The sequence below is a fragment of the Schistocerca piceifrons genome, chromosome 1 (genome assembly GCF_021461385.2).
Source record: "Schistocerca piceifrons isolate TAMUIC-IGC-003096 chromosome 1, iqSchPice1.1, whole genome shotgun sequence".
Lineage (NCBI taxonomy): Eukaryota > Metazoa > Arthropoda > Insecta > Orthoptera > Acrididae > Schistocerca > Schistocerca piceifrons.
In genome coordinates this window covers 376,488,169-376,500,988 of record NC_060138.1, presented here as the reverse complement: position 1 = coordinate 376,500,988, position 12,820 = coordinate 376,488,169, and the positions used below count along the sequence as shown (strand labels likewise).

At 39.4% G+C, this 12,820-nt stretch overlaps 1 pseudogene; it reads right to left on the bottom strand.

Annotated features, from left to right (window-relative positions):
* Positions 1 to 2,832: 2,832 nt before the first annotated feature.
* Positions 2,833 to 2,950, bottom strand: LOC124727564 (annotated as a pseudogene).
* Between the last annotated feature and the right edge of the window lie 9,870 nt (positions 2,951 to 12,820).

Here is a 12,820-nt window from a genome sequence, read left to right as displayed (position 1 = left end):
ACACACAGTCAACATGGGTTTAGAAAACATCGTTACTGTGAAACACAACTAGCTCCTTATTCACATGAAGTGTTGAGTGCTATTGACAAGGGATTTCGGATCGATTCCGTATTTCTGGATTTCCGGAAAGCTTTTGACACTGTACCACACAAGCAGCTCATAGTGAAGTTGCATGCTTATGGAATGTCGTCTCAGTTATGTGACTGGATTTGTGATTTCCTGTCAGAGAGATCATAGTTCGTATTTATTGGCGGAAAGTCGTCGAGTAAAACAGAAGTGATTTCTGGTGTTCCCCAAGGTTATGTTATAGGCCCTTTGCTATTCCTTATCCATATAAATGATTTGGGAGACAAACTGAACAGCCGTCTTCGACTGTTTGCAGATGACACTGTCGTTTATCGACTAATAAAGTCATGAGAAGATCAAAACAAACTGCAAAACGATTTAGAAAAGATATCTGAATGGTGCGAAAAGTGTCAGTTGACCCTAAATAACGAAAAGTGTGAGGTCATCCACATGAGTGCTAAAAGGAACTCGTTAAACTTCGGTTACACGATAAATCCGTCTAATCTAAAAGCCGTAAATTGAACTAAATACTTAAGTATTACAGTTACGAATTACAATTATGAAAAACTTAAATTGGAAGGGACACAATTGGAAGGGACACATAGAAAACGTTGTGGGGAAGGCTAACCAAAGACTGCGTTTTATTGGCAGGTCACTTGGAAAATGTAACAGATCTACTAATACTAAGGAGACTGCCTACACCACGCTTGTCCGTCGTCTTTTAGAATACTGCTGCGCGGTGTGGGATCCTTACCAGGTAGGACTGACGGAGTACATCGAAAAAGTTCAAAGAAAGGCAGCACGTTTTGTATTATGGCGAAATATGGGAGAGAATCTCATAGAAATGATACAGGATTTGGGCTGGACATCATTAAAAGAAAGGCGTTCTTCGTTGCGACGGAATCTTCTCACGAAATTCCAATCGCCAACTTTCTCCTCCGAATGCGGAAATATTTTGTTGACACCGACCTACTTAGGAAGGAACGAACACCACGATAAAATATGGGAAATCAGAGCTCGTACAGAAATATATAGGTGTTCATTCTTTCCGCGCGCTATACGAGATTGGAATAATAGAGAATTGTGAAGCTGGTTCGATGAACCCTCTGCCAGGGGCTTAAATGTGATTTGAAGAGTATCCATGTAGATGTAGATATAGATGTAGAAACACGAAACTGGGGAGTCTAGGTGTAGCAACGGTTAAATATTGATTGTTAACTCATTGTAGCCAATTTCGTGGTTTGAGCCTTACAGAGAATGCATCCAATTTCTGCCACAGAATTGCTCTCACTACAAATCGTGCAGCAAGAAGAGCGACTCAAGTTATTGCTGACAGGTCCGCGTCATTACTAGCGAGTTGGGGAAGAGGGGCGATTAATTATGAATTCTGCCTCATCCGGCGAACTAGCATCAAAGTTCCCTCCGCTCCGTTAGCCGTGACAGCGTAAATAAATCCGGAAACTGGAGGCGGCGACCCGCATCCCAAAGGCGGGCCGGGCCGGGCGTGAGCAGCGCCGAGCGTTCCGGCGGTGACTGAAACGAGTTTCCAACTCCTCGGCAACTTCGCCGACCGCCAGACTGTCTCGCCTGTCGTCGGGCAGCCAGCGCGTCTCGGCGAGCAGAGGGCGGCGGCGCGCGCCGGAATATGCGGTTCGGCGAGTTGCGTCTGCTCCAGAACGGAGGCAGAGCGAACACGGGCGCGAGATCTGCCACGCGACTAGCTGTCCCGACATCAGACGCCATTAAGAGGAAACACGTTTACTGCGACTTCTCCGTAAGTCTAGCCGCAAGGATGTGTCTTAGAAGGTCTCTAATTCTTAAAACAGTAATACAAAAGTTGCTGTTAAGTTATTGTGGGTTCTGAGACAAGCCCTCCTGTCACCCTCTCCAAATAAATTACTTCATGGTTCAGTGTGAAGGAAGGAATACATGGCGTTCGGTCGGTGGTGTTAATACCATATTGCAACTAGTACACGAACTTTCGCCAGTCAAAAAATGTTCAAATGTGTATGAAATCTTATGGGACTTAACTGCTGAGGTCATCAGTCCCTAAGCTTACACACTACTTAACCTAAATTATCCTAAGGACAAACACACACACCCATGCCTGAGGGAGGACTCGAACCTCCACCGGGACCAGCCGCACAGTCCATGACTGCAGCGCTGTAGACCGCTCGGTTTCGCCAGTCAAAAAATAACAAATATTCTTACAGTCAGTCGAAACTGATAACACTGCAAATGCAACAAAATACACTTCATTCGAACAAAATTATCATTAAAACTCCTCGCACATTACTCATTATAATATATTAAAACACAAGAAATGACTGATGCTTAGCGTAGTCCAGAGTTGACTGTAACGAATAATAATAATAATAATATTAAAACATAACCAATAGGCTACAAACATGCACCCAAAAGCCTCTTACTTTCTATATGTTTCTAATTTATTTAATTACTAGCTCTTTCGGAAGAGTGATGAAAGTACTAAGTAGGTTATTACTTACAATAAACTGCTAGTCATGCACTTCAGAAGCGGTGTATATTCGTATTCAGATTATCAATGCACTCCGTCTTCGGGCCACAAGTGGCCCATCGGGACCATCCGACCGTCGTGTCATCCTCAACTGAGGATGCGGATAGGAGGGGCGTGGGGTCAGCACACCGCTCTCCCAGTCGTTATGATGGTTTTCTTTGACCAGAACTGCTACTATTCGTCGAGTAGGTCCTCAATTGACATCAAAAGGCTGAGTGCACCCCGTAAGATGGCAACAGCGCATGGCGGCCCGGATGGTCACCCATCCAAGTGCCGGCCACGCCCGACAGCGCTTAACTTCGGTGATCTGACGAGAACCGATGAATCCACTGCGGCAAGGCCGTTGCCAGATTATCAATAATGTGAAGGTGTTTTATATGCTCATAAATGGGGATCTGAAAAACCTAACAATCTAAGAAACTTTCACTGTTATCTTAATTAACACTGTTTTTTTTCTTTAGTAGTAATTATCACAATATAAAAGAAATCTCCCTAATTGTCACTATTAACAACATCTTTATTTGTGTATTTTTGCTAGTATGTAACACCCATAAATGCGGTAATAATATTTAATACGCAAAATGTAACGTTCTTTAAAAAAAATGAAATAATAAGCTTTTGTATTACGTTAAATGAATGTCTAATCTATGGAATGAGTACTGAACTCGAATAACTGTGTAGAGTATTGTAAGTGCAAATGGTCTTCTTACTCAGTCTTACTGTTAGCAAAACTTAATACGAATCGATTGGGCAATGCAACTTCCCATACCAATAAAGAAATACAGTCACTGCAAAACATATTCAACCCCTTAGTCACTGGATCACTTCAAAACTGATATGTTTGGTCCCTGTGCACATAACAAGAAATTAAATTGTCTTACCTCTAAAAAAAGCGACGGTGGAGCGCGATATATTCTGGTCTCTCATGGAAAACAAAAATATGCTAGCTGCAGGCTCAGCAGTGTGCAATGTTGGCCCTAATACCGGAAATGCAGATAAAATTCTTTTGGCTGATAAACGAGAACAGGGAGGCAGTACTGATTGTGGTGAATCACTAACACAGATTTTTTTAGTAAAATTATATTGGAAGTTAAGTTTTCTTTTCAAAAACATATGACAATTGAAGTTACATTACATACAATTGATTCACAAATAATGAGATTTAAACAGCAAGTATTATGTAACCTCATTAAAACAACATAAATGTAAATCATCAAGTTAAATATAGCTCTGTTAACAAATCTTAGAAACATTACAAAGTGAAATATCTAACTAGTCTTTTTATCAAAACATCCTGGAATTACTCAACAATTACATATTATCAGCCAACTCATCTATACTAACGAGTTGGCAAAAATAGAAATCATAATTATTTAGCATCTTTACCTTGCTTACGTGAAGACTTCTACTTCCAAGTTCAACAATACTGACATAGCTAAATTAATCTAACTCTTGGTGTCTTCACACAGCATATCACAAAAACTGCTTACTATATCGTCTTTCCCTCACAGACAACTACCTACAACTGAGCGCCAAGCGCTCTCTTACTGTAACACTAGCAGTGTCTCTGGGTTTGCCATATAAAGCCTACAAGAGATGTACATCGTTTATAAAATCAGATTCGGGTGCCACATACAAATGTGCCCCCAATACACTCCTTAAGTTAAATATAGTTCCGATTTATTTCCTTCACCAATATAACCAAATGTGAAACGAAGCTGTGATGTGAAAACACATTAGTTACACTCCGCATATGCATTTCTTTTGACTACCAACTCCCGCTTATTTTCCTCTTCTATCTGATGTCCAATCTCTCTATCGACCTCTCGATAGTTACAAGACCAATCGTCGTTCAGTGCTGCCATCCAGCGAGAAAACTGCAGTCATTGGCCCGACATACGTATGTCTTATTCTATTTCCAACAGTTTTAAATGTTTTTAGTCCCCATTCTTTTGACTGGTTGCATCGGGCGTCTAACTCTTACACTCTTCTGTTATCTGTACACGAGATTGACAATTTTTCACAAATTCTATAATTTATCTGTTTCTACACGTTCCCCCTCAGCTGCTTCTTCCTATGTCTAGTTAACTATTCCCAGAGATATTCAGTCTTCTTGTAATTTTTTCATGCATTTGTTTCTTCGCCTGTCCTAGTGTTTCTTATTTCGATACCTTACTTAATGTCTATCATGCTATTACAAAGCTATAATTGAATTACTGCACCCAAGAAAAGTCAGTTCCAGGGTTTCTTAATTGCAAGCCACTAAATGTACTGCGGTGGTCTGTAAACAAGAGCTTTCTACTTCGAACGGCGTAAGCCACTGTGCTAAACGTCACAACGTCACTCCATTCGTGTAAAGCCAACTGTTGCGCTGTTGCTACAGCACGGGTACCGTACAGCACAGCAGAATTCATATAGTATAGTTCGCGCAGGATACGATGGCTGATGTGCAGTGACCAGTTGTCGTCCAAAGCGCTGGGCGAGTTCATTCGTTTGTTTGGAAGGGGAGGCCCATAAATGTTTTCCACATTTCGGCCGCGCACCGATGGCAGAATCGAGGCACGCACCATGCATTCTTTCTGAAACTATTTTACAGAAACTATACTTATAGCTTATAGCTTTGTATGTCAGGTCCATGATTTCGTTAATCGTCATAGTTACTGTGATATCTGTGTGAAGGTAAGACACTGTGCGAAGTTCGGAAAAGAGAGCAATGGGAAACAGAGGTGGCTATGATTTTGCATTTGGTGCATATAACATAAGCTATGATTTTGCATTTGGTACGTATTACGTAATATGTTGTTGAATATGAAATGTAGCTAACATATTGAATTTTTATGTAGACTTGGGTAGAAGTATCTATCTGTTACCAATCTCGAGAAAACTGATTTGATTTAGCACACTCATTTGCGATCGCGTCAGGCCAGAGATAAAGCCAGAGTGAAGTATCCACAACTTTCCTCATGTTTCATAAGCGGGTTCAGATATCGAAATGAGGTTTTGGCAAATGACAGCACGCAAAGAGCAGACTATTTTACCATACTGTTATTATGCACAACTTCATTATCTACGGTGTTATTCCAATAACTACAGACATTTTCGGTGAAAGAATTTAATTTTTAGAGGCCACCGATAGCTGGTGAAACGGGAAATGCTATGGGTTTTGGAACAACGTAAGTGAAGGAATTACAAGTTTATTTTATACTGAGGATGTGCTTTTTCGTAAGCTACTGACCTTACTTTCCTTCAGTTTCTCACTTACTAAACTTAATAAACTGCTATTTCAGAATTCTCTCGCAATTGTGTCTCAACATGTCAGTGAAGTGAGACAGTGTAAAATAAACTCCGCAAATTTTGACAAGGTAACCAGAGAAATGTGTAGGGTTTACTGAAAATTCGCCACTCATGACGCTTTTGTGAATGTTACAAATGGTTTACAGGCCAGGCGAAAACAAATCGCCGCATTTTTGGTGAAATTCGTTTTGGATTCTAACGAAAGCACAGGTGACAGTAAATCTTTTTGAATGGTCTCCTTGCAACAGTGGACGTGGAGGGTCGCCACTTAATATTAACAGAAAATGTGAGTGTAGGCTTCAGTTCAGACTGGCATTATCCCCTCCAGAGCTCGGCAATTCCCCTACAGTGCTGCTCTCCCCACGCTTTCCCATCTCATTGTGCATCTAGGACCCATGACATTTTTCACGCACAACAAAGTGATTTGTAGGTGCTTTATATCGTCATAGGAAACAGTATCTGATTTCACAAAATATTCCAGAGGTGATAGGGAAAGCGAAAAGTTACTATGAAAGGAGAATGATAAGTTGTTAGACGCAAGGCCGAAGCCTTGATTAAATAGCTTGTGCACAGTCACGCCAGACACAGCGGTTGCACCAACAAGGAAAGTGGCTACCTACAGTTTGCGTAGGTATTCCATTCAATGTCAGCCTTTATATCGGCTTGTTTTGTAATTTCTTTAACAACAGGCAAAAGTGGGATAAGCATTCAGGTTTGCGAAAAAAACCATGAACTATCAGTTTTTGGAAACTCACTTACTTATCTTGTAAAATCTTTCCTTCTATAAAGGAAAATGTTGGAGCATCTACTTTAAAGTCCCTTAAAGGATGGAAGTAGGAAGATCAAGATTTATAATTCCTTCTATGACATGGTCTTAAAACTCTACTTTGAGAAACATTGTCATGGTTATCACACTCCTTCATCACAATCATCACAAAAGCAGCATTCCGACATTGATCGGATGCTGTTTAGTGAAGCTGTGGGAAACGTAAATCTGAATGGTCTGATAAGGATTTGAACTGCAATCCTCTCGAATTCATGTCCACTCTCTCAGAGCTGTTTATCCTTGCTAAGGGTGTTCTTGTGTTCTCCTAAATTTTCATTTTCGTCCAGTTGCCATTTTCCTTTCTGATACGTATTCTGGCGTTTTAGTGTAGTTTACCTGGTTTACATCAAATTATGTATCATCTAGGTTGTCCCTTATAATTAACATTTGTAATTCCTTACTTCCACCCAAAAGCACTGTGTCGTCTGCAGACTTCAGACTTTTCGTTTGTCCTCTATAAATGTTTAAACTGAAAATTTCCTTTATATTCTTTCATTTCTTCGACGAAAAAGATAAATGTCAGTGGTACCAACAGAAAAAAAGAAAGGAAGAAAGTGATATAAAATTACTACTTTATCATCGCAACACTAGCCTTTAAACACAAACACAAGAAATTACGAATACCAGGAAACTTTGCAGTTTGAGTTTTATCCAGTATGTCTCTCATTTTTCATTTTAGCTCTACCTGGTATTGCTTCTATACGTTTGCACTCAAATATTCTGCTTAGTTATATTATGTGGCTCCTTCACAGAAACGCCTCTTCGTCCAAATCAATGGGCGATTCCAACTCTTCGTTCCGAAGTGGTGGCCATCTTGCCTGCCTAACGTCTGCCGACCCGAGCACTTCAACAATTCTCATTGCTCTCTCTTTATTACATAGCATGGCACCACGGTCTCTGCACACCACGGGTGCAGGGTATGTTCTTCATAATCAGACATGTGTGACTGTATACATTGCCATTAAGTTTTTGCCGGGAAAGACAAACGTGGAAGCAAAAATCTCATTAATAACTGTGCTTGTGTGGACTGCAGGATCCGCTAACTATTTCAGTCGCGCAATAAAGAGAATAAAGAAGGGGGAAAAACATAGCTATAAGTACTTTGCAACACTTTCGTACTTTGAAAAGATGTCGAAGATGGAGGATAATATTTAATTTTCGGGTAATATTGCCGAAACGATTGTCAGGGCACTGACACTTAATTTACATGTGACACATTTTCTTTATTTTATACTTTCAGTGTCGAAGTAAGCAATGGTATATATACACTATGTATTTACCCTTATTTTCTTTTATGACATTTCCTTGTGGCATTGGGTGACTGTTTTTTTTTCAGTACTCTACTTAACTCGGCTTATTTTGAATGTCTATGCCTGTCGAACTGTTGGTTATGCTGACATAACCTGTTAATGTAGTTATTTGCAGAGTCGCTGGTTGTAGTTTACATGTTATGTGAGGTATGCACTTGTGCGTCGAGGTTCAGCCATCGAACTCCAACTCTTCTATCAAATGGTGCTCGTTCACAACGGAGACCCCCACCACTGTCATTGTCCCCTCCCCTACCACGACGACTGCCCAGGTACTGGCCAAGTTACTTTGCGTGCACTCTACATTGCGTCACATGTCAGGTGAGCCTTTAAGTTTATCCTTTTATGCACACTAAAAGATACACATACGCACACTAGGCCTTCGTCCATTTCGCTGGTACATTTTATTTTTGACTTGGATACATCATCATAGAAACAAATTAAAAATTTTTCCAATCCCCTTGGTTTCGGGCAAGGTTTTTGGCTTTGAGGCTAATGCCACAATTGGTAATGCAGTCCCTCTGCCTTATTCTCGATGTGCTGGTTTATGGCTGAGAACAACCGAATTCTACAACAGGCCTAATTTATTACAGAGTGCCATACCTTACGATACTGACTGAAAACAAAATAAGTACATTGTAGTTGACAGACACTCGTTTCTCATATGTGTATGTCAGAGGTATTTTATTTCGTTTATTAATTTTAGCGGAATGTGAAACCATTTCAGTATGTGTTGCAAGAAAGAGTACTGTCAGCTCTACTATTATTTCAGTACCCTCATTAATAGTTTCATTGCTTCAAACCATAATTTCGGTTTTTGCGTGATTATTTATTGGTTTTTGGGAGCGTATTTCCATACAGAAATTCTGCAGCGTTTTGAGAGCTTTGTTCCCATTTATAATGTCGTTCAAGTCACTTGCATTGTCAGTTCTGTACCACGCAGTGTGATGGTAAGTTTTTAACACTTACGTCCGTTATCGACTACGATACTTTTATGTAACCTCTACGTTTCCTATCGATGCTGAAATATCTGTTACGTATACCCTTTGACTTGAAAAGTAAGGAAATAATTTTCTTATTCTGTAATTTCATGTAACCCGAAATAATTTATATGTCTTTTCTAAAGCTGTTCTTCCATAGTGTAAATTTACTAAATTATTATATCTATGGTTGGTTCATGCTACGGCACTGTAGAATTGTGTAAAATGTAACAGATTGAGGGAAGTCTCTCTGCAACGAAATGGTTTACTCGGTGGTGGAAAAGGCGGTTGTAGCACGAGAAGTTTTTGTGACAGAGATACTCAGTGGCCAGCATCCAACAAGCTAACATCCCGAATGGTTACCGACGTAAGAATTGTAGCAAGGGTGGAATAATTATGCCTCAGATGAGGATTTATATTTGCAATTATCTCATGGGATTTATGGGTTTGCTCTGAATTGTGAAATTCCGATACCAAGAAAATAACCATTTATTGTGACATAAAGAAACGTAGGAAGAATGCGACCTTGCAAATCAACAGGAGTGTTGCACAGTTACTGTAGTAGTCATTGAATAAGAAGCCACCAGCTGATAAACTAATGGCTTTATTTGATGCGTTTCGGTAGAACCCATCATCAGACTATCTGCAAACAAGTAAATACATATCAAATAACAAAACAATCTAACTATGTAGTGCCACATCTTTAATTTTGACGATCTTGTAGCTTCTCACTCTTGTATATTTTTTCCATAGTTACATTTCCAGTTATTTGTTATGTAGTTACTGGTTTGCAGACAAACTGATGATAGGTATTTTACAGAGCATATTACACCAAGAAGTATGATTGCAGCAGACAACTTTATTCCTTTGTCACAGATCACCAAGGCCACCACATTCAGGACAATAAAGTTTAGTCATGTAAGCACATGGCTGAATCAGTGAGTTACTAAGTTTTCGAACTATGGGTTATCTGTCTTAACTTGGTGCCGTGAAAAGTGATTTATCCTCAGTCGTTTATCTATATAGGTTCTTCAAATGGTTCAAATGGCTCTAAGCACTATGGGACTTAACATCTGAGCTCATCAGTCCCCTAGACTTAGAACTACTTAAACCTAACTAACCTAAGGACATCACACACATCCATGCCCGAGGCAGGATTCGAACCTACGACCGTAGCAGCAGCGCGGTTCCAGATTGAAGCGCCTAGAACCGCTCGGCCACCGCGGCCAGCATTTAGGTTATTCTTCCAGTTTCTGAAATGTTCTGAGTGCTTCCGAATTTAATGAACTGCGGAATCAATACTGTTTAAAATATCTACTAACTTTCGGAATTCGAAGGAATAGGTATGTGTATTTTTCGTAATTGATTAGTTAATCTTTTGCGTGAATGGCTCCTTGTGGCTGTCTAAGTGACTAACTTAAAGTAAAGCAAAAGAATAAGTGTCTGAATACACTTAATCGAAGTGCTTCATTTCAACTGTTAAAAGCAATGTAAAGCACATAAAATTTGCGTAGTAGGACAGTGGTTACAAAAACTAAGTATATGTCATAACGGTTCAAAGCAAATTCTTGTTTGTATTACAGGTTTTTAATGGTGTTTTTGCTTGTGTATTTATGTCTATATGTGTGTTATCACTGTGTCTTGTTAGAAATGTTTGTCTAAAAACCAGTTAATAAACGGAATAATTTCTGAGTTGTCTACGTCGAATCTGTGGTTTAATAAGCCTACTGCGAAAGTATATATAAAGTTCAGTAGTTATTCCAGAAACATTTATGCATTTATAATTACAGCTGGAATTAACTGAGCAAAACTGTACAGATTTATAGTATCCAACATCACTCGTGTTCTGTTCAAAGCAAAGGCTCATCTGCATCCCAAGGAAAAGATGAGTGTTAAGGTAGTTAAAGTAACAGCTTGGTAACAATTTCAGAATAACCGTGTTTCAGAATTGAAGTATTAGAGCCACCTCATGTCTAAATGATCTGTATTCTCAGTGTGTTGAGTGGCACAGTGTACGGCGCATTATTTGTCACACTTTAAAGCAGATGGTCTACGTTGGTGTGAAGTAGTTTGTTGGGACTAAATGTAAAACCAGATAATAGGCCTATTAATGAATAGTTATTCTGCTATTACATGCTAGGATGTACTGCTGTTTTACTATCCAATTTACCAAACTGATTTGTGATTAAAGTTTAATACAACTGTTAGTTTACTTTGCCAGCAATATATTTACTTGAAATTATGTTTTTAAATTAAGCTGACAACCGTATTCATTTACATGGCCATAACTTCCATATAATATCGTAGTTTCGATTCCCGCTAGGGTAACCATTGCTTCCTTTCAAGACGTAATTTTTCCGGTGACGTATTATAGAGCGATTACTTTCCGTTAACACGCGATCACGGTTCAAGTTTTGATGCTCGTAAAGAAGTAACATTATAGGGAACTTACTCTCATTGTAAAAACCTAACAGTCAACTGTTCCAGCATTCATCGCTTAGCCATGCTTTGGACCTAATTACAACACTAAAGAAGACCAAAAATATCTTTTGGGACCAGCTGCGAAAACAGAAAGTCGAAACTAAGCGGGAGAGAGAGAGAGAGAGAGAGTTAAGAACAAAGAGCTGTTTTGACCTATATTGCTTTGTTATAACGACAGATCGGAAATTTAGGCTTTATAAATCATTAAAACAAGCAAGCAAAAAGTCAATATAAATAACTAAAAAGAGCAATAAAAGGCAGTACACAAAAATTTACATTACGTATATTTATTTACTACGCTGCACTATTCAATCACACAATCAGCACATTTATGTTAGAATTGTGTTGGATTATTTTTTAACCCTCAAGTGGGTGTTCTGTTTTTCCGTAACAAGAGCGGGTGCAGAGTGTATTTTGTATACGTATAAAGAATAGCTGTCTTTATGTTACCAAGGTAAACAAGTATGAGCAAAATCACAAAAAAAAAAAAATTGGTTCAAATGGCTCTGAGCACTATGGGACTGAACATCTGTGGTCATCAGTCCCCTAGAACTTAGAACTACTTAAACCTAACTAACCTAAGGAATCACACACATCCATGCCCGAGGCAGGATTCGAACCTGCGACCGGCAAAATCACAGTTTAATTTTAATTTAAATAACCGATGATAAAATAAAATTACGTTATATGAGCTAAATCACACTATAAACCTTCATTACATCACTCTTTTACTGCGTACAGGTGTTACTCTACAATAATGAACCACTCGAAGCATTAAACAGCGCAGTTGCAGAAGATCACAGCCAAATGCTCATTCGATTGCTAATTATCTCGTAAACAACTGCATCGGCATGGAATCGTCCCACTAGCTCGAAATCTGGGTCATTTTCTTGCACGGATCGTAAACTTTTTCCTGATCTAGCGATTATTGTATATTACTGCTGCTCAACTGGACATATGACAGCAGAAATTAGCACTGAGTTAGCTGAGGCAATAATGAAGGAATAGGTATGGGCTTGCAGTTGTAAAACAACATTGGAAAGGTTTTTGGGGGACGGCGCACTTTGCATAGGCTCGCCCACTCAGTAAAATTAGAGTTTTAAACAAAATACTAATTGTACTTGACAGAAAATATACACTCCTGGAAATTGAAATAATAACACCGTGAATTCATTGTCCCAGGAAGGGGAAACTTTATTGACACATTCCTGGGGTCAGATACATCACATGATCACACTGACAGAACCACAGGCACATAGACACAGGCAACAGAGCATGCACAATGTCGGCACTAGTACAGTGTATATCCACCTTTCGCAGCAATGCAGGC